Consider the following 26895-nt stretch of genomic DNA (forward strand, 5'->3'; position numbering starts at 1 on the left):
CACTCACAAGCAAACTAAAAGGTAAATTTACTCTAAGCAATCTTAACGAGGCCAAAACCAACAATGATTATTCTAAGGTGTTTTACTTGATCACAATCAAATCAAGGACTAGCTTATTGCAGAACCAAAAACTAGTCAAAACAAAATTCTAATCTTTTTGTTCTTTTGTAAAATGGAAATCAACACTTTATAAACAAGTAATTCGAAATTTGACCCAAAACAACTTAAATGGCAAGCTGCTCACACAAGGAGACTTTACGACAGGCCCGACTTCTAAGAAGGCTGACAAACCAGAGAGATCTAAGGCTGGACAACTTTCTACCGTCAAAGTCACTACAGGACCTATGTAAAAAACAAACCCTAGGCCTAAACTTCGTTGAAATCCACTAAAACACTCAAAGCTCACAAAACAAGTTCAGGTGAAAATTTTTGACAGGGTACTAAAGGATCTGGGCAGAAAAAACTAAGAAAAATCAAAATCTAAAAGCAATTAAAGCAAAAAATGGAATTTTCCTAAATTTTACAGGAAGACGCAGGCAACCCGTTATCACAGGTGCGGGCCCGCTCTGTGCAAACGGCAACAGCGCGTCCAAAGACGCACTGTGCAGTACTCAGAGGGTGCGTCCTTCGGGAAAAGTTAAGAAAAACCAAATCTAACTAAATCTAAAGCTAAGCCACCCAAATACTAATTTTCACAGTAAAAAACCAGAAAATAAAAATGATTTTCTTAGAGCAAAGTTCACACAAAGGAAAAGACTCTCTCATTAATGGATTCCCCAGCGGAGTCGCCAATTTGTCGTGGCGGAAAAAGTCGTTTGTGCGGACACAACTGACCTCCCTAGGAGTCTAAACTCTCTAGCGACAAACAAGACAAAATGGAATAATCTTTCTCTAAATACACCTTTTAAAACATGAAAACTACAAGTGTTTAGGCTTACCTTATTTCAAAACGCTGTTGTTGTAGTCCGTTCTTGCCGATCCGGATGAGCTCTTCCTTCACATCAATTCCTGCAACCACAAACAATCAAACAATTACCAAGCACTTGCATTTCATATAATAAAACATATATCCAACATGCAGACCAAGGAACACATGAAATAACTCATTAACACAAGCTATTGAGAAAAATAAACCAGTTTGTATTAATAACGAAACAAAGGAAACTCTTACAACCTGGCCTTGGTGTTGTGCAAGTTCCTCCCAGGGTCCATCAAGGGTTTTCCTCTACTTTGACAAAGCTCACCCACTTCCAAGTAGAATCAAGCAAAGACAATCTCTCCTCACAAGGTTCTAAATGGGAGTCCTAATTCCTGCAGCATTTACCCAAAGAAAATGTATAGCTCCAACCTCCTCTCCTTCTGGCTCAATGCCTTTATTTATAGTGCTGTAAAGAGGTTATTCAGGTCCACCATCAATGGGATAATCCCCCTCTTTGGGTGGGATAGCTCCCTTATTGATGGGATAAGTTCCTCCTTAATAGGGATACATGAACCAACTGGAGGCGCATCCATTTCATCAAACCGACCTCTAGAAAGTTCTAGAAGTAACCACAAGTAACTTTTTTAAGATGAAACTTGCGCATTTTGCCTTTTACAGAAGGACGCACCTGTCCCTTGACATACAGAGCGTCCAAAAACGCAGCTTTTGTGAACATTGTGAGCGTCCCCGCAGGTAAGGCTTGAGAGAACCTGCGACCCCAGAGATAAACACATTTTTACAAGACTTTCTCTCTTCTTTGAGTTTGAGATGGATAGCAAAGGCATAAGACTTGCCTAAGAGGGTAGCATGACTGTTGATTTGAGCCATACTAACTGTAAGCGGTCATGGTGACATTTTTTAGTGTAACACAACTGTACCAACCAAGATTCTACATGCACTTCTTTTCTCAAACCACACTTATCGAACAAGTCAGGATTAATATAGCTATAGTTAGATCTAGGATCAATCAAAATGGAAACAACTTGATCACAAAGATTACCATCCATCTCAATGATTGATGTTTGATGATCCGCCTGCCTATTTTCTACAACTGCATAAGTCAAAGGAATGTTATGACCAAAATCACCAACTATATATGCCTCTTGAGCACTGTATATCTGGGGTCTACCACCAATCTAATACTGCAGACAATCCATCTTACAATGATCCTTACCAAATATCCAACACTATAATGGTTCCTTACCACTGCCTCTAGCATGCTTCTCTCCATGTCCCTTCTCAGTTGCATTGAATCTATTGTAAGGAATTGAATTATCTTTCTCACTTGCATCTTGAGGTCTTCCTCTCTTTGGTGGCCATTTTCCCTTAGCTTTGTCATTTCTTTTCAAGTCATGTTTAGGCTCAACTTTGCACTTCGACTGCTCATAAAAATCCTCCAACTTTCGGATGGCCTTCTCCAATGATCTAGGCTCATCAAACTCAATCTGGTCTCTGTATGAAACTAGAAATCCACTGATGAATCTATGAACCTTGGCCTTCTCCACTCTGAGATAAGGCACATATCTCAACAACTCCAAAAATATGCTAGCATACTCCTCTTCTGTCATAGAACCCATCTGCAACCCATAAAACTCATTAACTCTGTCATCATAACACCTCTCAGACAAGTACTTCTTGAAGATTCTTTCAAACGCATGGCAAGTCAACTCATCCTCATGTATGTCCTTGACATTCTTCATGTCTTCCCACCAAATATCTACTTTACCTTTGAGACTAAAAAGGGATATCCTTGCTTTCATGTTTTTTAAGTAACCATGCAATCTAAAGAATTTCTGCATGCCAAGCAACCAAGCCTCCACATCTTGCGATTTCTTCATCTCTCCATCAATGGTAGTGTTGTAGCGACTAGAACCACCGTCCAAAATTTTGGCCTGCACCAATTTTGGAGCCTTTGAGTTTCACTTGATGACTGTACACCCTTGGCTTCACTCCATGAGCTCGTGTGAGTCTTTACATCCACCTTCCTTGTTCATTTCATTCAAGTCTCTACATGTTGATGTCTAAGTCATGCTTGCGATTGTGTTCTGGTTATGCTCAATGTCTTCACTTTGTATGTGCTTGTTGTGTTCACTATGAAAGCATTTGCCACACTCACACACGGAGTCACATTCACTGTTGCGCAAGCATCGTCTTTATCAATGAACAATCAACCATGAGTGTCGCGCTTGTCACTTACACCGTCAGCTTGTTGAACATGTGTGTCTGGATGGTTTAGTTGTTTCGTCGTAAAGTCATGCGAGTGTGTGTTCATATGATCACCTATGCATCTTTTTATTGTTCACACACAACCATTTTTACTGAAGTTTCTAACAACCTGACTCCCCTCTGACAGCCAGACCATCACCCTGCCATCGACTCAATCGACTATCAACTAGAAAATTGTAGAAGCACCAAGCTAGTCTTTTCAAGATGTGATTCCCACAAGCAATTCAATCGGCTCTCATGTTGGCTACCCAGACAGTCGGACCCGAAAGTCATCTCGGGACTTACTCCCCTCAAAAATTTTGTAGAGGCCACTGACCTCACCCGCTCAACTAACTAAGGAAATTGTGCAGACATGCCAGATAGACACCAAGTGCTCGTCCTTGTCTCCCTCAGAAAATTGCGCAGTTTTCCCAGTCAGTCATGCTGACAGTCGACGAACTGTTCATCTCAAAAATTGCACAGTTTTCATGAGAAGGCCTTCCACTGCCCATCAGTTAGCTCAGCTAAAAAATTGCGTAGAGATGATTAGAAAGCCAGCATCCTAGCCTCAGTGCATTTTTCCTTGCCAACAGCCCCTAGGAACAGATTGCCAATTCCCTCCAAGAATTGCACAATTTCCGCTACCAGTGACTCTAGAAGCCAACAAGAAATTCCCTCTGGAAATTGTGTAGTTGTGGCTACCAGTGACCCCAACAGCCAACTGTTAGTTCCCTCTAGGAATTATGTAGTTTTGGATGCCAGTCTCCAGGGCAATTCCCCAGAAAAACTGAGTAATCCCTACCTGCTAACCATTCATGTAGCCCATCTTGCTCCTCTGGAAAATTGTGCAACTTTGTATATCTAGCCTACTGCCTGTTCATTCTGAAAAATGTGCAGAACATGCCTGCCTTGCCTTTCAACAACCCAGACTGTTCCCCCAAAAATTTGTGCAATTTTTCCTCCCATCCTAGACAGACCTCGCAAACAGTCATTGTCGACTCAGATTTCTTGTCTCCATCACTCAGTGACTCTTGCGTAGTTTTCATCAGCAGTGCCCGGAGCCATTATCCCACATCACAGGCTTGTTGCCTCTCCTGGTCACCTACATCTGAAATGATCATGTGTCATGGTAGACTAGGAGGTTTTGGATTTGATGTCATCTCGTCATGAGTGACTGCAAGTATAGGTACACCAACAAACATGACAAGATGACAAATGGGATGAATGAAGGGAGCACATGCAGAAGGACAAATTCACTAATGGATGAATGAATGAAGCATGCGAAGCGGATGAATGTGATGAACATGCACCTTCACGAACAGATGAGCCTGTCAAGCCTTCCAACATGCAAGCAAGGAACAACATGCTAAAGCTTCATCAAGCGAACCAAGGACCATCAAAGACTCTGTGCACTTCACCATACGGAGGTGAAGCTATGATACACCATGAAGACATCCATCACCAAGCAACACTATAGCTCGACATGCACTCCAACAACAGCATGAATGTACTAGCATTATCATGTCAAGTCATGTCAAGTCATGTCAAGTCACGTCATGAGTCATGTCGCCCAGATCTCCACTATGGGCTTGTTGTTAATCAACATGATGTAACGTGGAAGTCGAAGAGACCCACTTCTTGAAAAAAGAGTCATGTAAGTTTAAAAGTCATGAAAGCCAAATGGTCATGAGGGTAGCCGAACAACCACAAGGGTCAGTTTCACCCTTGGCTATAAATACCCCCTCTTTTGTACATGCAAAGGACTTTTCACTTCAACTCCTCCCACATAGCCAAGAGAGTTTGTAATATTTTCTTTGAGAAGTAAGTAGTGACTCCAACGCCCCGCACTTGGGGTTAGTGATGCATGGTGTAATGATGTGTCTTGGAACTTTCACTTAATTCAAAAGCTTGCTAATAGGCAAACACATTTTCACACATGTATTGTATCTGTTGTAAGACTTATCTTTAACACTTGTAATGCATGTTGTATTAACATGTGTTCTACATCTGAACTGCTTCATTTGTTGTAATGCATAACTATTAATGTAAATGTGTTGTATATGTTGTTAACGTTGTCTTTCCTATGTAGACATCTCTCCTGGGCATCAGACAGACATTTCACATGAAGCTTGTTGTCACAACCGTTTCATTCATTCGAACTGATCCTTGAGTGTTGTACGTGTTATATTACCTTGTATGTTGTGACTGCGACATCCTTGTGGACTACTCTGTCAGAAGCTGTGCATGTCCTGCTGTGTTGTGTCTTCCTAGCAGTGTTGGGACTGCTCCCAACTGACCTAGAACTCACTCTCACCCTCTTCCTCGACAGTGAAAGAGCCATTGACACAAGTTACACTTACACTCACCTGGAACATGAACCTCACTTCTCAAAGACAAAGCGAACCACTCTCTTGTGCTGAGAAGCAAGAGTTGAGGCAAATCCTTAAGACAATGGCAACCCGGCCATCATACCGGAAGGGACTCTCACACCAAATGGTGTGAATTCTAGTTGGGACTTCATATTGGGGTGATCCCCTTAATGTTGGTGGGTCCAGCCTCATCAACATTTATGTCTCTAGAAGGAGGGCAGCTAGTTTTACATGGCTGAAATTCCCCTCACACTCACTCATCAATCATCTAGTCAAGGCAGTAACTTTCACTCCCTCTCATGTGACTCTGTAGTTGGTTACTCCTCACCTCCCAGAATTGAACACGAGATCTCATATCAACACCTTTGCTCCATCCGTACCATCACTCGCCACTTTGCAAAGGTAGTTAGAATAATCCCAAGCATACAAAATCTTCCACACACATCTAGGAAGCCAAAATCCACTCCCACAGGAGTTGTTGTATCATCAGTGGAAGAAGCAGTCCTAGCCACGCTTAAAGGTCTAGAGGAAGCTATTGAAGATGGATATGAACCTCCCATCTTCCTTGAATATGAATAAGGCACCCTTGGGTTCTTGGGATCGAAATCTGATATAGGAGGCAGAGGGGAAGGAAACGTAGGAGGTGGAGGCAGAAACGAGCTGAAAGACTTAGATCCAGAACCATCATACTCCGAAGGGGATGAATAAGATGAAGAGATGGTTGACCCAAACCTTGAATGGATGACTCAGGGACCATTGGCTCTCCCAGCTATTCTGCACAAAATGCCAAAGCAGGCAGAGAGAATGAACATCAATTTTAATGATGATAGCACGATGAAGGCAGAAGACCACTTAGACAATTTCTACCTACAACTGCAAACCCTTGAGGTATGTTATCACGACGTAGCATGTAGATTGTTTCCATGTACCTTGGGCAGTCACGTAGCTGCTTGGTATCATAGCCTTCCACCCAACTCCATATAGAACTAGGGTTCTTACAAACGTATGTTCCTCGAAAAGTTTGTTGATGACAAGACCCCAGCCATCCTACTCAAAGAATTGGGAAGCCTCAAGATGGAGGGAAAGGAGAAAGTGAAAGACTTCAACTAGAGGTTTATGCATATTTTGAACAAGTTTGCAGCAGACACTAAACCTCACGACTCCATCATCATTGACTAATATTACACGTCTACACTTCCAACCACCATTGTGCAGTTCGTCAAGTGACCTACGAAGCCAATACTTTTATAAAGATGTGAAGAGGCTATTGTTGTTGAAAAATACTTGTGCTCAATTAAAGTCAACAAGGATGAAGAATCAACAAAAGACTCCAAGGATGCAAGAAGAAAGCCCCAAGAAATAACGAGCAAGGGTAGAGACAAGGAAGCAACTGATATTGAGACCCTCACTCGCTTTGTCAAGAACTTGGCCACCAAAATTTCCGAACTCAAGCAATGAAAAACGAACACATTCACAAGCAGCCTTCTGCTCAGATAGATACTAGCAAGTAGTTCATCAACCAGCTCATCAAGCAACAACTGGTTCACTTCCAAATTTGCGCAGAAGCCTGTGTTCCAACTCGATCAGTGTGCTGATCCTAATTTTTGTTCATTCCACGAAGAGTTCCACCCCGAGAACTCTTGTTCAAATTGGAAGTGATTCGTTACCTTAGTCTGTAGTCATACACTCGATGTGGAAGGTGATATGCAGGAGTAGCTGAAAGACACTGATGATAGCAAAGAGGTTGCACCTGACGAAACACCAAGTTTTGGGCATGTGGTGAACACTTATTGCAAGTAATCTCAAAGATGAACACTAAGAAGCATCCTGCAAGCAAAATGATTGTTATAATCTTAGGAGTAAAGGGGCTCCCCCTGCACTTGGGGAAATGCAAGAGAAAGTGAAACAACTGATAAAGAAGCCCGATCCACTGGCTGCCTCAAAGAAAGAAACACACAAGTTCGGGAAGAAAAAGGCAGATAAGAGTACATTCATGAGCAACAAGTTGCAGAACACTTCGTTGGATAGCATGAACACCTGTTCCACCCCGAAAACCTCGGTGAGTCTACCACCTATGGACTACAACATAGCTGATGACATGAAGAAAACTTGAGCGAACGTGAGTTTGTTCGAGTTAGCCAAAGTCCATAGCTAGTGAGATATCCTGTTGGGTGCGTTGGGACAAACAACAGCAGACAACACAACCTCTACCAACAAGGAGCATGCACACCTCCCGGATCACTATCCACTGTGCTCAATACACTCCAGATAGAAGAAGAAAACTTAGGTTGCCTCCCATTCCTACTTTCATTCAAAGTTTTCAACTACAATGTTCACAACTGCTTGGTTGACTCTAGCGCATTAGTCAACATGCCACTCTTCGTTGCTAAGAAGATCAATGCATGATGGAGCAAAACATCCACGAGAATCATCCAACCTTACAAAACATTAGTACCATCCTTTGGTGAGCTTCGAGATGTGATCAACTGAATATCCCATGACGTCGAGTTCACCAATGCATCAACATAGTTGTTGTGGACATACGGGAAGCATATGGCCTGTTACTCAGCATAGACTGGCCCAGCAAGCTAGATGGATATTTTGCTACAGACTGGTCTCACATGTGGCTTCTGTACAAGGGCAGATGAGACCAATCTAGGTGTTATTTGAGAGGTATATGAAACACAATGTCACTCCCCTTAACGGCGAGAATAAATCGTTGGACTTCATAGAACTCATGTTTGACAACTTCCTCCTAGAAAAGGCATTGGAGTGTTATCCTGCATGACCAGTTCCAACCTCTTCAGACAAGCAATTGGGACTCCTTCCTCGCCCAACTAATGATAATGAAACTTGTACAGTTTGTTTCTTCGATAATAACAATAGTAGTAGCAGCAATACCAGCATGCCAAATGGTCCATGTACAGATGAGCTATGGGCTATGAATATTCACAAGTCAGAACACATGATGGGTCAAGGACCGAGTGTATCTCAGTCATCCAAAACAATGGACAATGCATGAATTCGAGCTTTTTAAAGTTCGAAGGCACAAACAACAATGAAGAGTATGAAGCACTCATGTTGAACAAACAAAAGACCAACACTACGAATGAACAAAGCAACCTGGGAACCAACCACGATCTAAATATGGCCAGTCTCAGTACAAGCTAAACACTAAAACAATGAAAAATCATTGACCGCTTGATCGAATAGTATCAGGATGGGTCTAGATGAGTAGATGATGACTTGAGTACATGAAACACACAAGAAATCCAACATGAGATTCCAGGTAAAGGAGGAGACAAACCATTGAAGCAAAGAATGGGTAACACATACATGTTGTTTGCAATCCTTTCACCAAAAATACTGACTAACATTTTAAGTTGTTAAATAAGGAATCCATACAGGTGAGAGTGGTTTTTGATGGAGGAGGAATGACCTGTTGAAGAGTTTTGTGAACCCAACGTTTCGGACTACAAAGTGAGTCCATCATCAGGGGAAGCGACAGAAGATGATCTTTTAAAATTAATGATGTATCCCAGAGCTATGAACATTAATATATATAAAAAAGGGTTATTAAGGAGTGATGAGAGAAATTAGGTCGGCTTATTTTATTTAAAATTTATTTATTTATTATTCATTTATTTATTATTCATTTTTATTATTATTTTATATATATATACATATTTTTATTATTATTATTATTTTTTATTATTTATGTTTATTTATTTAATTGTTATTAATATCATAGTAATTATTAATTTAATTTTTTCTTTGTTATTATTATTAATATTATTATTTATTAACTTTATTTATTTATTTATTTTTATAATAAAATCATTTATTATTATTATTATAATTATTATTATTAGAATGTTATTTATTTATTTTATTAATATTATTAGTTTATTATTTTTTTTTTTTTTTTTGATAAAAATATATATCTATATAGATATATATATATATATATATATATATATATATATATATATATATATATATATATATATATATATATATATATATATATTATTATTTTTTAACTATTTTATTAATTTGTTTAAATTAATTATTGAATTATTAGTTTATTTACTTGTTTGATTTGTTATTATGTATTAATTTGTTATTACCATCCAATTATTATTTATTTATTTAATATTGTTATTATTCTTAATATTATTATTATTATTTTTCTTTTAATAATTATAAATTTATTGGAAGAGTTTTGTATATATAATTTCTATGATTAATATGATAAATAATAATAATATTCGGATATTATTATTTTATTTTTATTTATTTATTTATATACTTTAATTATTAGTTTATATATTATTATTATTATTATTATTAATATTTAATCTGAGATTTCAAATTATTGCTTTCAAATAATTAATTAGACTTATAGGTTAGGAGAGGTCTTATTACTGCGTTCTGGAGGTGATTTTTATTGATTTAATGTTAACATTATTAAATAATTAAGAAGAGAATCGGATGATATCAAGGTATATGTTAAAGATCTAGAAGAGAAATATAAGAACGATTTAAGGATTAAGGAGGAAGGTTTAGATTTATACCGTTTTTGAGAGAGGAAGGTTAATAAAGGGAAAGAGCAGATCAATGATTTTTTAATGTTTCTAATAAAGGTTTCCAAGTGTTACTCAGTTTTAATCCATCATCACGATTAAGGTTGTTTTTCCTTTTTTCTATTTCAATGGCTTCTTTAATTTTTCTTTTGAGACAATGTTCTTCTTTTTTAACAAGTTTGGCCTCTTCCATGCAGATGTAATGAGAGGAAGCATGCACATGTTCTGCTAAGGCTGATTTAGAAATTCTTTCTCTTCTTAAGTCAGCAGTGTGTTCCTTGATTCTAACCTTAAGCGATCTTCCTGTTTCACCTATGTATTCTTTGCCGCATGAGCAAGGAATCACATAAACACCTTTCTGAAGGTTAGGGTTTATAGGATCTTTAACAGAGTTGAATAAACCTCTAATAGTGTTAGCAGGGGTGAATGCTACACTAATGTTATGTTTATTAAGAACTTTAGAAATTTTGTCTGTGGTACCTTTTATGTAAGGAATGGAGATCTTAGGATTTGATAAGTTTTGATCCTTAATATTATTGTTATTTTTATTTAGGGATAGGTGCATGGCTTTCTTAATGGTATTTCTATTATAGCCATTTAGTTCAAACACTTTGTGAAGATGGTTGAGCTCATCGTTCAAATGGTCAGGGTCTGATATTCTAACAGCCCTAGTGGTTAAGGTTCTAATGATGCCTATCTTTTGTTTAGGGTGATGGTGAGATTTTGCATGAAGATATCTTTCAGTATGGGTTTTCTTTCTATAGACTTGGAAACTAAGAGGCCCTTCTTTTTTAGTTAAAAGGACATCAAGAAAAGGAAGCTGGTTGTTGTTTTTTTCAATTTCAATGGTAAATTTTATGTGGTTAGAGAGGCTATTTAAGTGATTGATGAATAAATCAAGCTTTTCTTTTCCATGACTCCACTTAGCAAATATGTCATCTACAAACCTTTTCCATTCTTCAGGGGTGTATGGAAATGACATGAGGGCCTTCTTCTCAAAGTACTCCATGAAGATGTTGGCAATTATGGGGGATAGAGGAGAACCCATAGCCACACCATGGGTTTGTTCATAAATTCTGCCTTTGAAACTGAAGTACGAAGATTTCAAGCATAGTTCCACAAGATCCACAGTATCCTTATCAGTAAGGTTTCTCATGATTTCAATGGCTTCATCAATAGGAATCATGGTATAGAGGGATACAATGTCAAAGCTGACCATAAGATCTTCAGACCCCTATCTGGTAATACCCCTTCTTATATTAAAGACTCTTATTCTTTTGTTCAATGGATTAATGGCATAGAAATGAAAGATGAAGATCTTATGGTCAGCTTTGACATTGTATCCCTCTATACCATGATTCCTATTGATGAAGCCATTGAAATCATGAGAAACCTTACTGATAAGGATACTGTGGATCTTGTGGAACTATGCTTGAAATCTTCGTACTTCAGTTTCAAAGGCAGAATTTATGAACAAACCCATGGTGTGGCTATGGGTTCTCCTCTATCCCCCATAATTGCCAACATCTTCATGGAGCACTTTGAGAAGAAGGCCCTCATGTCATTTCCATACACCCCTGAAGAATGGAAAAGGTTTGTAGATGACATATTTGCTAAGTGGAGTCATGGAAAAGAAAAGCTTGATTTATTCCTCAATCACTTAAATAGCCTCTCTAACCACATAAAATTTACCATTGAAATTGAAAACAACAACCAGCTTCCTTTTCTTGATGTCCTTTTAACTAAAAAAGAAGGGCCTCTTAGTTTCCAAGTCTATAGAAAGAAAACCCATACTGAAAGATATCTTCATGCAAAATCTCACCATCACCCTAAACAAAAGATAGGCATCATTAGAACCTTAACCACTAGGGCTGTTAGAATATCAGACCCTGACCATTTGAACGATGAGCTCAACCATCTTCACAAAGTGTTTGAACTAAATGGCTATAATAGAAATACCATTAAGAAAGCCATGCACCTATCCCTAAATAAAAATAACAATAATATTAAGGATCAAAACTTATCAAATCCTAAGATCTCCATTCCTTACATAAAAGGTACCACAGACAAAATTTCTAAAGTTCTTAATAAACATAACATTAGTGTAGCATTCACCCCTGCTAACACTATTAGAGGTTTATTCAACTCTGTTAAAGATCCTATAAACCCTAACCTTCAGAAAGGTGTTTATGTGATTCCTTGCTCATGCGGCAAAGAATACATAGGTGAAACAGGAAGATCGCTTAAGGTTAGAATCAAGGAACACACTGCTGACTTAAGAAGAGAAAGAATTTCTAAATCAGCCTTAGCAGAACATGTGCATGCTTCCTCTCATTACATCTGCATGGAAGAGGCCAAACTTGTTAAAAAAGAAGAACATTGTCTCAAAAGAAAAATTAAAGAAGCCATTGAAATAGAAAAAAGGAAAAACAACCTTAATCGTGATGATGGATTAAAACTGAGTAACACTTGGAAACCTTTATTAGAAACATTAAAAAATCATTGATCTGCTCTTTCCCTTTATTAACCTTCCTCTCTCAAAAACGGTATAAATCTAAACCTTCCTCCTTAATCCTTAAATCGTTCTTATATTTCTCTTCTAGATCTTTAACATATACCTTGATATCATCCGATTCTCTTCTTAATTATTTAATAATGTTAACATTAAATCAATAAAAATCACCTCCAGAACGCAGTAATAAGACCTCTCCTAACCTATAAGTCTAATTAATTATTTGAAAGCAATAATTTGAAATCTCAGATTAAATATTAATAATAATAATAATAATAATATATAAACTAATAATTAAAGTATATAAATAAATAAATAAAAATAAAATAATAATATCCGAATATTATTATTATTTATCATATTAATCATAGAAATTATATATACAAAACTCTTCCAATAAATTTATAATTATTAAAAGAAAAATAATAATAATAATATTAAGAATAATAACAATATTAAATAAATAAATAATAATTGGATGGTAATAACAAATTAATACATAATAACAAATCAAACAAGTAAATAAACTAATAATTCAATAATTAATTTAAACAAATTAATAAAATAGTTAAAAAATAATATATATATATATATATATATATATATATATATATATATATATATATATATATATATATATATATTTATCAAAAAAAAAAAATAATAATAAACTAATAATATTAATAAAATAAATAAATAACATTCTAATAATAATAATTATAATAATAATAATAAATGATTTTATTATAAAAATAAATAAATAAATAAAGTTAATAAATAATAATATTAATAATAATAACAAAGAAAAAATTAAATTAATAATTACTATGATATTAATAACAATTAAATAAATAAACATAAATAATAAAAAATAATAATAATAATAAAAATATGTATATATATATAAAATAATAATAAAAATGAATAATAAATAAATGAATAATAAATAAATAAATTTTAAATAAAATAAGCCGACCTAATTTCTCTCATCACTCCTTAATAACCCTTTTTTATATATATTAATGTTCATAGCTCTGGGATACATCATTAATTTTAAAAGATCATCTTCTGTCGCTTCCCCTGATGATGGACTCACTTTGTAGTCCGAAACGTTGGGTTCACAAAACTCTTCAACAGGTCATTCCTCCTCCATCAAAAACATTTTAAGTGTTTGGATTACTTTCAAAGTTCACCATCATACTTGGTTTTCTAATTTAAATCTTGCACGTAAGAAATCTGGGAAAATCCACTTACACATCGACTTCAGAAACTTGAACCCTTCCCAAAATTAAAAAAAACTACCCTGTGTCATCATCCGAGCCCATGTTGCACACAGTACCTGAAACAATGGTGTTGCCTTCACTTGAAGGTCTTCTAGAATGCCACCAGGTTCTGGTAACAGAGCTCGGTGGACTTGCATTGGTCTACGAGAAGCTTGGCCCACACACATATCATTTGCAATCACTAGGCAGGAGGATTAACAACCTTCCTACCAATGGTCAAGATCTCAAACATTATTTTTAGTAGGTCAAGCCACGTTTGTGCCATGTACATAGTTTTCTTGCTGCTTCTTGTTTCATTTGGTTTGTTTTTCTTATTATCTTTTATTTTTCTTTGTTTGATTTTGCTTACTATTTTTGTTCACGTTTGTTTTCTTTGTTTGATATATTACTATTTTTGTTTTTGGAAATAAGTGCTGCCAACTACTACATCCTAGCTTTTGAATAGAGTATGTGGCTAAAATTTGAGGAAACTCATGACACTGCAGCACTTGGCCAATCTTGTGTCCGCCTTCTCTATGCTTGGTTGTAACCTTTGGCCAATGAAGTCTTGATGGAAAATACAAACCATCTGCAAGGGAATTTTTGGTCCAACCATGAACCTATGTCCACATTAGGAAGCCCCATGCCTGTACTCAGCCTTCTGCTCTGTGTGTTCAAGCTCATCCAACTAGTAGAAATGGAGAAGGGGAAAATCTAAACAAGCAAACCTATGTCAGAGGTCTTACATGCTTCTCTGAAGGAACAACCTCTTCTGCTCTCAATAAGTCGAGATCCCTCTTCTGCCCCAAAAATAAATAAGTTCCTATGCACAGTCCTCTTGAAAAATATAAAGGCAATAGAAGAGAAAGGCTTCCTCCGCGGAGAGGTGAAGCATGCAACTCCATTGGGGTATCGACCAAGCTTGATAGCAGTGGAGCAATGTGTGTGTTCTTGTGTGAATCTATCAGGGTACTTTCTAGGCTCGCTGGCAGCAGAGAAACACCAGAGATCAAAAATTATACTCTGAAAATCTTCAACTTGTGAGCTAAACTACCCTTCCTGAATTATAAACACTGAGATTCAAGCTGAACTTTTGATTGTGTTTGACTAATTTGGCAAAGGGTGAAGCACATATGTCCATGGGGTAAGTGGGGAAATTGAAGTAACCCGTACAATGATTCAATATTCCTTGAAAGATCAAGGCCCTTTTCTAGAAATGAACCAAAACATAGAAGATGGCTTTCTACCAGTGTGGCACAAAGTATTGTAGTGGCGAGAACCACCCTCCAAATATTTGGCCTACACCAATTTCAGAGCCTTTGAGTTTCACTTGATGACTGCACACACTCGGGTTCACTCCGTGAGCTTGTGTGAGACTTTACATCCACCTTTCTTATTCATTGCATTCAAGTCTCTGCATGTTGATGTCTAAGTCATGCTTGCGACCATGTTCTGCTTATGCTCAAAGTCTTCCCTTCGTATGTGCTTGTTGTGTTCACTATGAAATCATTTTTTGCACTCACACACAGAGTCACAATCACTATCACCTAAGTGTCATCCCAGTCAATGAAGGATCAATCATGAGTGTTGCACTTGTCACTTACACCGTCGGTCAGTCTTGTTGAACATGTGTGTCTGGATGGTTTGGTCGTTTCGTCGTCAAGTCATGCGAGTATATGTTCATATGATCACATATGCATCTTTCAATTGTTCACACACTTAACCATTTTTGTCTAATGTTCTGACGACCTGACTCCCCTCTGACAACCAAACCATCACTCTTCCATCGGCTCGATCGACTTTCAACCAAAATAATGCAAAAGCACCAAGCTAGTCTTATCAAGTTGCGCTTCCCGCAAGCAATTGAATCAGCTCTCATGTTGGCCGCCCGGACAATTAGACTCGACAGTCATCCTGAGACTAGCTCCCCTAAAAAATTGTGCATAGGCCACTGACCTCACCCACTCAACTGAGTGAAGAAATTTCCCAGATAAGTGAGAGAGACACCAAGCGCCTGTCACTGTCTCCCTTAAAAAATTGAGTAGTTTTCTGAGTCATCCATCCCGACAGTCAACCAACTGTTCATCTAAGAAATTGCGCAGTGTTCATGAGTAGGCATTCCTCTGCCCATTATTCATTCCAACTTATAAATTGCGCAGAGATAATCAGCTAGCCGGCCTCTCGATCTTAGTGCAGTTTTCCTGCCAGCAACCCCTAGCAGTAGACTGCCAATTCCGTCCATGAATTACACAGTTTCTACTACCAGTGACTCCAACAGCCAACTAGAAGTTCCCTTTAGGAATTCCGTAGTTTCGGTTGTGAGTGACCCGAGCAGCCAACTCTTCACTCTGGGAATTGCATAGTTTTGGCTGCTAGTCTCCTTGGCAGTGCCCCAGAAAAACTACACAATCCCTGCCTGCTAACCCTTCATCCAACCCGACCCTTTCCTCTGGAAAATTTCACAAATTTAGATGTCCAGCCCTGCTACCCATTCATTCCGAAAAATGTGCAGAGAATGCCTATGTTGCCTTTTAGCAGCCCAAATTTTTCTCCCCAAAATTTGCGCAATTTTTCCTCCCAGCTGAGCCAAACCTCGCAGACAATCATTATTGACTTAGATTTCCCATATCCATCACTCAGTGACTCTTGCGCAGTTTTCATCAGCAGTGCCTGGAGCCGTTATCTGGCATCAAGCTTTTCTGCCTCTCCCAGTCACCTGCATTCGAAATGATCATGTGTCATGGTAGAATAGGAGGTTTTGGATTTGATGTCGTCTCGTCATGAGTGACTGCAAGTACAGGTACACTGACAAACATGAAAAGACGATGAATGATATGAATGAAGGGAGCACATGAAAAAGGACAAGTTCACCAATGGACGAATGAACGAGTCATGCGAAGCAGGAAAATGCGACGAACATGCACCTTCGTGAACAGATGAGCCTGTCAAACCTTCCAGCGTGCAAGCAAGAAAGAACATGCTAAATATTCATCAAGCGAACCAAGGAGCATTGAATACTCCATGCACTTCGCCATATGGAGGTGAAGCTATGATACACCATGAATACATCCATCACCTAGTAACACTATAGCTTGACATGCACTGCAGCAACAACAAAAATGTACCAGCTTTGTCATGTCATGTCATGTTGAGTCATGTCACCCACATCTCCACTATGGGCTTGTTCTCAATCAATGTGATGTAACATGAAAGTCCAAGAGACCCACTGGTTGAACAAAGAGTCATGTAAGTTGAAAATTCATGGAAGTCAAAGGGTCATGAGGGTAGTCAAATAACTAGAAAGGTTAGTTTCACCCTTGGCTATAAATACCCCCTCATTTGTACATGTAAAGGAATTTTCACCTCATCTCCTCCCACATAGCCAAGAGAGTCTATAATCTTTTATTTGAGGAGTAAGTAGTGGTTCCAATGCCTCGCACTTGAGGTTAGTGATGTATGGTGTAATGATATGTCTTGGAACTTTCGCTTAATTCAGAAGCCTACTAACAGGCCAGTACATTTCCACACATGTATTGTATATGTTGTAAGACTGATCTTTAACACTTGTAATGCATGTTTCTTTAACCTGTGTTCTACATCTAAAATGCTTCATTTGTTGTACTGCATAATGTATTAATGGAAATGTGTTGTATGTGTTGTTAATGATGTCTCGCCCATGTACACTGCTCTCTTGGACATCGGGAAAAACTTTCACATGAATCTTGTTGTAACAACTATTTCACTCATTCGAGCTGATTCATGACTATTGTCCATGTTATCTTACTTTGTATGTTGTGACTTCTGCATCTGTGCAGACTGCTCCTTCAAAATCTATGCATGTCTTGTTGTGGTATGTGTTCCTAGCGGTGTTGGGACTGCTCCCAATAAACTTGGAACTCACTCTCACCCTCTCCCTCGATAATGAAAGAACCATTGACATAAGTGACACTTACATTCACCAGGCACGTGAACCTCACTTCTTGAAGACAAAGCAAACCACTCTCTTGTGCTGACAAGCAAGAGTTGATGCAAATCCTTAAGACAATGGCAACCGGGCAATCATATCAGATGGGACTCCTACACCAAACAGTGTGAGGTCTAGTTGGGACTTCATACCGGGGTGATCCCCTAAATGTTCGCGGGTCCAGCATCATCAACAAGTAGGTGGATTTTCCTTCTTGAACACATTCATGAAATATCCTCTATCATTCCCCATGTATGGATGATAATCATGACGATCATGATGTCTATTAGAACCTTAACTAGAGTAATACCTCTGTTCAGTACCTCTCCTATCCGGAGTGTCCAACACCTTGCCATATTTGATAATGTCAGATCTATCTAACTTGTGACTACTATAAGACATGCTACCATATGCCCCATTAGTTTTATCCTCATGTCCATGGTTGATCCGAAGAGGTCCTTGTCACTGCAAATTTGACAAACTCTGAAGAAATATTGCATTCACCTCTACTTATTTCTATTGTGCCTACATGATTTTGTTATTGACTACTTTGCAACTCATTATTTATTCCTTCAAGCTTCTCAAGGTGTCTTCTAAGTCAGAGGAGTGGCCCACACCACGCTTACCATCTGATTCATAGGGAGATTCTCTATAGTCTACCATCTTGCTAGCCATCTGATCTCCTTCCTGCAATGCATACTATGTCAGCTAAACCAAATCACCATAAATCAATGTACATTAGCATATTCAAGGAGGATACCTTATCTTCAAGATCGTCAAATCAACATGATGCATGTACAACATAACCATAATAACTTATAGACATATATCAATAAGTGCATCAACACATAACCATCATACTAGCAAGGTCCAGTCATCTATGTAAAGCCATATCAACAATGCATGCTATGACCTCATGCATGACGACAGCCAATAATCTAGTATACACATTGCATCATGCAACTATCCACCTACATAATAAATGCCTAATCAACTACACATACACATAACCGCATGTAGTCGAGCATAAGCAATCAATTCTTATAATCAACCTACAAGACTGATGCATGTAATCAAATAACCAAGAATGCAAGCCAACATACATGAATGCAATCAAACTGCATATAATTGTATAACCAGTCATATACTCATGATAATGCATTCTATAAAATCGACGTCAAGTTCCTCATGAGTACCTTACTACTACTATGATCAATATGATGTAGTGAAACAAGCACAAGGAATGCAAGTGTAAGAGCCACACACACAAATGACATACATGCATGACCAACACATTCACTCATATCTGTAGCACCAGATATGACCCAAAGAGAGCGTAACCATTCTCTGATACCAATATGTAACACCCCCTCCCAGGTCAAACCAAAGTAATCATGCTAACCGAGGTAACCATGAGGATAGATGCTACTACAATTATATTTGATCTCTTACATCACCTTAAGGAAGTGGAATGAATAGAACATCACATACAATCATCAAACATCATCAACAGACCCCTAAGGAGACAAGTCAACCACTCGGAAAACCTATCCCTGGGTCCCACTTCTATTCTGCAACTTTTAGACCATAGTCGCTCTCATTCTATGGGAAAGGGAGTGACTAGAAACTTAAAGTCACTCTCATAGGCCTACCTGCCATCGACTGTGATACAGAATTACCAGTTCTGTGTCAGCAACTCAGGGATTTGAGCCACCTTTCTAGCCTATAATCATGGCCTCTGCCCAGAACTTATTGTAACTTTTAGAAATCATTAAAAAAATAATAACCATACTGATCAATCAAAATCATCCTTAGGACTAGGCCTGAGCATCCCCAACCGGGACTGACCTTTTGTCAAACACTTGGCATCAATGCAACCTACAAGTCTAGGATACAAGACAAAGCATAAATGATTGAAACAACTCATGAAACATAACCAGAAGGATCACCTCTTTCTCCCTTGAACTACTATGTCATTAATTAGGTCTTGAATCCATCCATTTAACAGTTACAAGTAAATATATGAAATAACCATGACATGAAACAATCATTCAACCATGTTTATAACTAGCATAAAACCATATAAATATCATAGAGATGATAGCCATTCAATCCACATATGAAGCAGTGCAAACATAAGAGAACTTAGTTTTTATTAATCATAGGAAAATCAAACTTGGTTCGGGACTTCCATGTACCACCTGACAATAGACATGGTTGAACAAAATCTCTCTTTCAGCGAGTCACACCTGTGCAATATTCCAAGCATTAATGTGGGATCTCATAGAACAACCAATCCAAGAAAAATCAATGGAATCCAATGGTTAATCCACCTCCACCCTCATCCAACCAAGATCACACTAAAATTGGTGCTTCGATCACAATTGAATAGAACTTTAGATGCCATCTAGAATCCATGATTATCCTTGAGGAATATTTTGTCTCCTTATCTCTCATGATTTACCGCAATTCAAGCTGGATCACTATGCCCTAAACCGAGACTTCTCCCTCAGGTTTTACCATGTATCTTGCTAAAATTGATCAAGGGATTCCTAGGCTTTTGGGAATGAACCTTGATACCACCACCTCCCCAGATTCCAAAATCCATTTGGCAATTCCAAACTTCCAAAACCAAAATAAACATCCCAACATACCATGGCATCTAGAAAAAGGCTTTGTTAGGCTGAAAACCACTGTCATAACCTGGCAAAACCATGCCACCGATAACAAGAGAACCATACACCAACATGAAAATCATGTCCAAACTAGTTATGAAATCACACATGCAAAAGGTTACTTACAAGTATTCCTACTAAAGTTGCTTGATCCTACTCTCCTTTCCTTGTTCCTTGCTCTCTTTTCCTTTCCTTTCCTTTCCTTTCCTTGCCTTCCCTTTCCTTTGCTCCAAACTAGAATGCTCCAAGGAAACTCAAAGGGACCAAGAGAGTGAGAGAGAGAGAAATAAAAATGAGAGAGCTCCAAACTTGAACTTTACAAAAGCCATGAACTAATCCTCATTAGCCTTTTTATGAATGAGACCTCTAATTTCTTCATTTTGCATTATTTTCCTTCAATTTCCTCCTCCCGTGCAACCTATGACCTTTTACCTTCCTTTTCTCCTAATTTCCTTCATTTTCATAAATAAATGTCCCACAAATGCCTTTTTGCCTTTTAATGCCTTTGCCTTAGCCTTTGCCAATTTTCCTTAGCCAAAAGACACATCCAGTGATGCCGACTAGGATATATTTTCCAAACATTCATCTGGGAATAAGGGTCCCTTAACCATGGTCTTATTTTTCCTTTCTTAACTTTTATTACATGAAAATTTCACCAGGGCTATTACAAAAAGAACCAACCATACTATCATTGAGCTTTCTCCAATATATGGATGAACTTAGGTGCTCAACTCAATAACTACTAAGAAATACTAACCTTCAAAAACTTTTTTCATATGCTTGATTTGATACAACTTCAACTCATTAACTTGATCAAGCCACTCACTCCACTTCATAAAATATATTTTCAATTTTAATCACTTTCTAGAAGCTCCCTATCCTTTTTCGACCTTTACATGAAAGGTTCTGAACAAGACAAGTCGAAAAACCCATATATTAACTTAATATGTGTGAGGAATGAAAATAAACGCACTTCCAGGATATATATGTGATTGCTTTGAAGGGAACCTGCGTATACACGACTCTTGTGAAGGAAGCCTACATATATCCCTTAAAACTCAAGTTTTACATATGTTTAAGCCACCACTTGGAGATGATCTCTAGGAGTAATCTGGGGAGATCATGACACACCTACAGACACACTTTTACACCATGAAAACATTCATAAATTTCATAATATGGCATCATAATCATAACTATATGAAATACACCATGTGATCTCCATCTAGTAGCTCAACTCTTCCAAATCTTGTCCAGCATCTCCAACACATGTATAAACATGTCCAACACATTTAGCAACATCTTTAGTGCTTCCAACACATGTAGAAGTAGCATCTCCAACACTTGCAGCAACAACATCAAGTCAACACGTGTAGAGCACCTCTAACACAAGAAGTAGAAACATCACCTGCAACAAACCAACACAACATGTCCTGAATCCATCTCTACTCAATCTCCCATTCCTGCACTAGGTATTCTTTTAACTATGTTGACATAAATGAAAAAAAACAAGACCAACAAGCTAAACACTCATCACACATCAAGAGGACATAAGGCATATGATGAACAGTAGCAAGTCCATGTTCACATCAACGCCAACAAGATCTCCCTTTGGCATTGAGGTCAACCTCAACCTGATCTCCAACATCTGTGGTTGATCTCCATAATACAAAATATCTCCCCCTTTGACATGAATGGAAAAGGGCCATACCAAAACCAAAGAAAAATGCCAATAATGTGTCAGATGAGAGAAGTACTCCCCCTATTTTACTCAACACCATGCAAATGCAAACCAATAAGTCTCTCCTATAAGATAAGCATGTAAAACAAGGAAACCAGTTGCCAACAAGTTTCTAGCCAATGCTATGAAATCTATAAAATTGAACATTCTCCCCCTCAGCATGTAATGAAGTTGTGATCACACACTCTCTACTATTGTAGCAACACATCCTCTTCACTACAATAAGCCTACTTTCCAAAAACAAGATACTACCCCTCATGAAACAAGACTGCTTCTCACTTTGAGCAATGATTTACAATGAAGTCCAATACATATACAATGCTTCATGGAGCATATACATGGTTGTGACAAGTACATAGGAATAACATATGACTTCATCATAACAAACCTATCACCAACCAATGGTTCTAATGACCCAAGAGTATATCATTCACCCAATAGGGCTACATCAATGACATACAAAATAGGACATGACTTGGAATTCCAATAACATATACATGGCTGATTTGAAAAAGCATACTAGACATCATGGGTCTCTCCTTGAGAAATATGCCAGAAAGATAGAAAAATAAACTTATATGGCATTTACATATGCAAATAAGTGTTCTCTTCTCTATGCATTCCTAATAAACATGAGTACATGATGTCAATGATCAATAATATATGCTCCATATAGAAGCAACAATGAGAATGCAATACATGGCATGTGCATCAAAACATAGGGCCTCCATTAGAAATGACATAAGATATCAATATGTAGAAGAAACAATAGAAGTACTAACAACATCATATGATAGTACATGTCCGCTTAACACCTTTCCCAGCACTAGCTCAGTAAAGAAAAACCTACAACAAAATCATGATAACCACTAGCAACTTCCACCATGCTCCACATAGATATCAACAATAAAATTAAATGATAGTAGAAACATAGCAATTTGTCAAAGAAGAAACAAATACATATCCCCATCATCAGGATGCTCATCAAAATACTAATCATCAACTCAAGCCATGAGCAAGAAAACAACAAGAAACAACAACAATACTAGCAGCAAAGCTTCACTATACATCAATAGTAGCAACATAAGATCCAACAATAAATTATTGTGAGTAGAACATAATTTCATCCTCTCCATCAATGCACAATATCTCATCATCAACATGCATCAAAGCATCATAAGCATCAATAACCATCCTCCACATCTCTCATCCATCCAAAACCACATGATAAACAACATGATACATCTAGAAATAGAAGACATAAGCAATAATGTGCCAACACATCAACTAATCTCAATAGAAGAAACATAAAAAATAACTCAAACCAATGCCAAGAATATGCACTGCATGCTCCTACATAAGAACACAATTCCAACCATTTAACAACTCTATTAGGAAGAATCAATGCTCCCCCTAAATGTATGATCCTCCATCATATCTTGACCATGAAAATAAGACAACCATGTGACTTCCATACCTCCAAGAACATTAAAAACACCTCAACATGCAGCTGCTTCAAAACCATTAACAATAAGAATAAGTGATCCACCAAAATAATAAATCATAATACCAATGATTAAAAATAGAAATAATACTTCAAACCTCATGAACTCCCCCCGAACATATGCATTTCTAAATATGCATATTTGTCATCATGTACTCTTCCATATATGGTTTCACATCCAAGAATCTACATGCAACTCATGATAGAACCATATGCTCCCCCTGGGACGATGTAGCCCTTGATTTTTTATGGGAGTTCCTTGCTACACTTTTCTCCTCCAAAATTTTATCTACTGATACTTCCTTTTATTTTGTGGTTGGCCTTAAATGTTCTTCTTCCTTTGAATGGATCTCCTTAAACACATGGGAAGATTTCAATACTTGGTTGTATGGCCAATATTCTCACACACAAAACATCTTATGTGATCAAGGAACTGAGGAATATGTTGATATCTTTTGTTGATCTAATTTTTATACCTTGCATGTGCCCTGCAGTCAATATCCCTATGGCTAAAATCATTTCATGAGAAATGGTAACCATAAAAATGACTATTATACCTGACGGATGGAGATATTCTTTGCACGCCTTCAAATTGCATCTCCTTTGGTTGCTCCTTTTTATGAGAAGGTTTTATATCTCCATCACTGCAAATTTCTGCTATATGTCCACGTAGTACTCCATAGTTGTAACTTTTTCCAATTCTATTCTTCTTCTTTGGCCTCCCACTCTTATTGTTTTTCTTCTTGCATGGTTGTCAATTCTCATTTTTCCCATTTCTACTCGATGCTCCAACAATTTCTAATTTTCTTCTAGATGCTTGAGAACTAGTTTTGAACCTTTCTAATTTCTTCCTTGCATAAATTACTTCAACATTCAATTTTTGGAACTCATCCTCCAGCTCCTTATACTCCTTCCTCATTCCATTTCAATTTGTTTTCCCTCTTCTATCTGGGTTTTCAGATCTAAAATTTCTTCTTTGAATGCACACTTCTTTTCATAAAAAATTTATAGCAACATTTTTTGTTCTTTATTTTGAACTGTGATCCTTTTGATCTATGCTTCTAAGGCCATTATATTTTATTTCTCTTCATCTTTGTTGTTGGTCTCTTTTTGTTGCCTCTCAATATTGATGCTTGATCTACCACACCTATCACTAGGGGTTTCATCTTTTTCTTCTGAGCTACTGGTACTTACATCTTCATATTGTGAGGAGGGTTGATTTACTACTGCAATATTGGTGGGCCCCAGTATTGTAGCAATAATGCTACAACTCTTGGAACTCCATTCTTTAATTTTATCAACCCGGTAGTTCGTAACAAACTTGGAAGCGACGGTGCTGTATGCACAAGTACTAGCTCTTGCCGCAGCTGTCACTTGGTCAGCTGGCACAAGTCCACTAGGAAGCTTAAGCCAACTTCTATGAGCTTTTAGAAGAAGCTTTTTAATTGATGGATGAAAGCTAACTCGAAGGAAGCTAATCTAATTGCGAAAAGAAACTGAAAGACAAAAAGAAATGCAAACCCTAGCAAACCCTAATTCTACCAACTAGTCCTACTGATGCAAAAATGAGAATGCAAACTACGAGAAGAGATGCCATTACTTCTATAAAGGTCAAATACATGTGACTAAGTTATCACTATCTGAAGAAAACATCTTTTTGTATTTTTGATTAAGTTGTTGAAATTATCATGCATGTGCTTCTAACTAGTTTTCCACTGTGCAGGGATGGATCAAGGGATGAAATGCTTTGGGAAAGGTTGGGATGGTACAGAGAGGGTCTAAGGAGTCTCTAGCATTCTTTCCGAGAGTTTCACAAAGTCTGGATGCCATGCAACCGTGTTTATGAACTTCTACAGGAAGTCTGCAGGGGTTTCTACAGGAAGTTCTGTCATTCTTCTACAGGATGTTTCGAAATGGGATTTTTGACGATGGGTGATTGATGGAAGATGCATGGATGGTTATGGAGGTAGGATGGGGGTCTGAAGTGACCCAGGAACTGATGGATGGAGTGGTGAGATGATATGTGGAAGGCTGATTTGGCTTTAAGGTAGTTGAGACAACAATGGAGAAGAAGGTAGGGTTACGTGGGCAAGAGGATGGGTGTGAAGCGAGAAGCCTATATATGGGATGAATCAGATGGCTCTGATGAAGCTTGACCATGTGAGTGAGTGATAGGGATGCCCTGCACAATGCACATTCAACCGAATCAATGAATTCTTGCAAACAAAGTAAGTCCTAGCTGACTTAATCTAACTGTCAATGAAATGAATAAACAGCAGCCTTGTTTGGAAAGAGAACCATGTACATCACGTGAGCAAGAGCATTCCGAAAGATCTACATGCATGACAAACTCCTACCAATCGATTCCAAACATAAAAAGCTACTTTAACCATCAAAAACAACCAAAATAACAAAGCAAGATCTAAAGCGCAAATTTTATTTTAAGAACGCAGCAAACACATAAAGATAAACAAAGGAGGTACTGAGCGCTTGAGATGGGCCCAACCCCAAGAGCTACAGCCTCCCAAGAAAGATTTAGAGCTGGTGCAAAGCTGGATTCATCTTTATTGATCAAGAAATGAAGAGTTACATCAAAACTGTCCACAAGGAGAGCTTGAGAATGAGCTGAAAGCAAAGCTAATCTATTGCATAAAAATCGAACTACAAACTAGCTACAACAAGACTACGAAATGAATATCTACTAGCTGCTATCTACTGGCTAACTAGATAACATCCACTGGCTACACTGGCTAACCCAAATGAGGCCCTAAGCCTTCTTATTTATACAATTTGAGGACCCAACAGTCCTCCTAAAATTTAGGGACTCGGCTGCCCAAAACTTGGAGTTAACAGCAGTCCTACTTGACTTGCTTCGCTGCCCTTGTGTTGATTGATTTGGTGGCCCTTGAACTCCGAGCTAATGGTGGATAATTCGAGGCAAGGGCCCATAAATGAAGGGGACACCTTCCTACAAATCCTCTAGCTTGTCTTCCCACGAATTTGGCTGCCAAGTGCTCATTAAGACCTTTAATTTTGTCTCCAAATTGACCAAAAAGGCTACACAAAGCACCCATTAGACTTGTTGGCATAATGACTAA

The 26895-nt window shown here is 37.8% G+C and overlaps 1 pseudogene; it reads right to left on the minus strand.

Annotated features, from left to right (window-relative positions):
• The window catches only part of LOC149188970 (putative purine permease 5 pseudogene), a 60184-nt pseudogene that overhangs the window by 32047 nt on the left and 1242 nt on the right, over positions 1 to 26895 (minus strand).

The sequence above is a fragment of the Pinus tabuliformis genome, chromosome 3_1, assembly GCF_031772625.1.
Source record: "Pinus tabuliformis cultivar Carrire ecotype Pingquan chromosome 3_1, CPIR1, whole genome shotgun sequence".
In the NCBI taxonomy this organism is placed as follows: Eukaryota; Viridiplantae; Streptophyta; class Pinopsida; order Pinales; family Pinaceae; genus Pinus; species Pinus tabuliformis.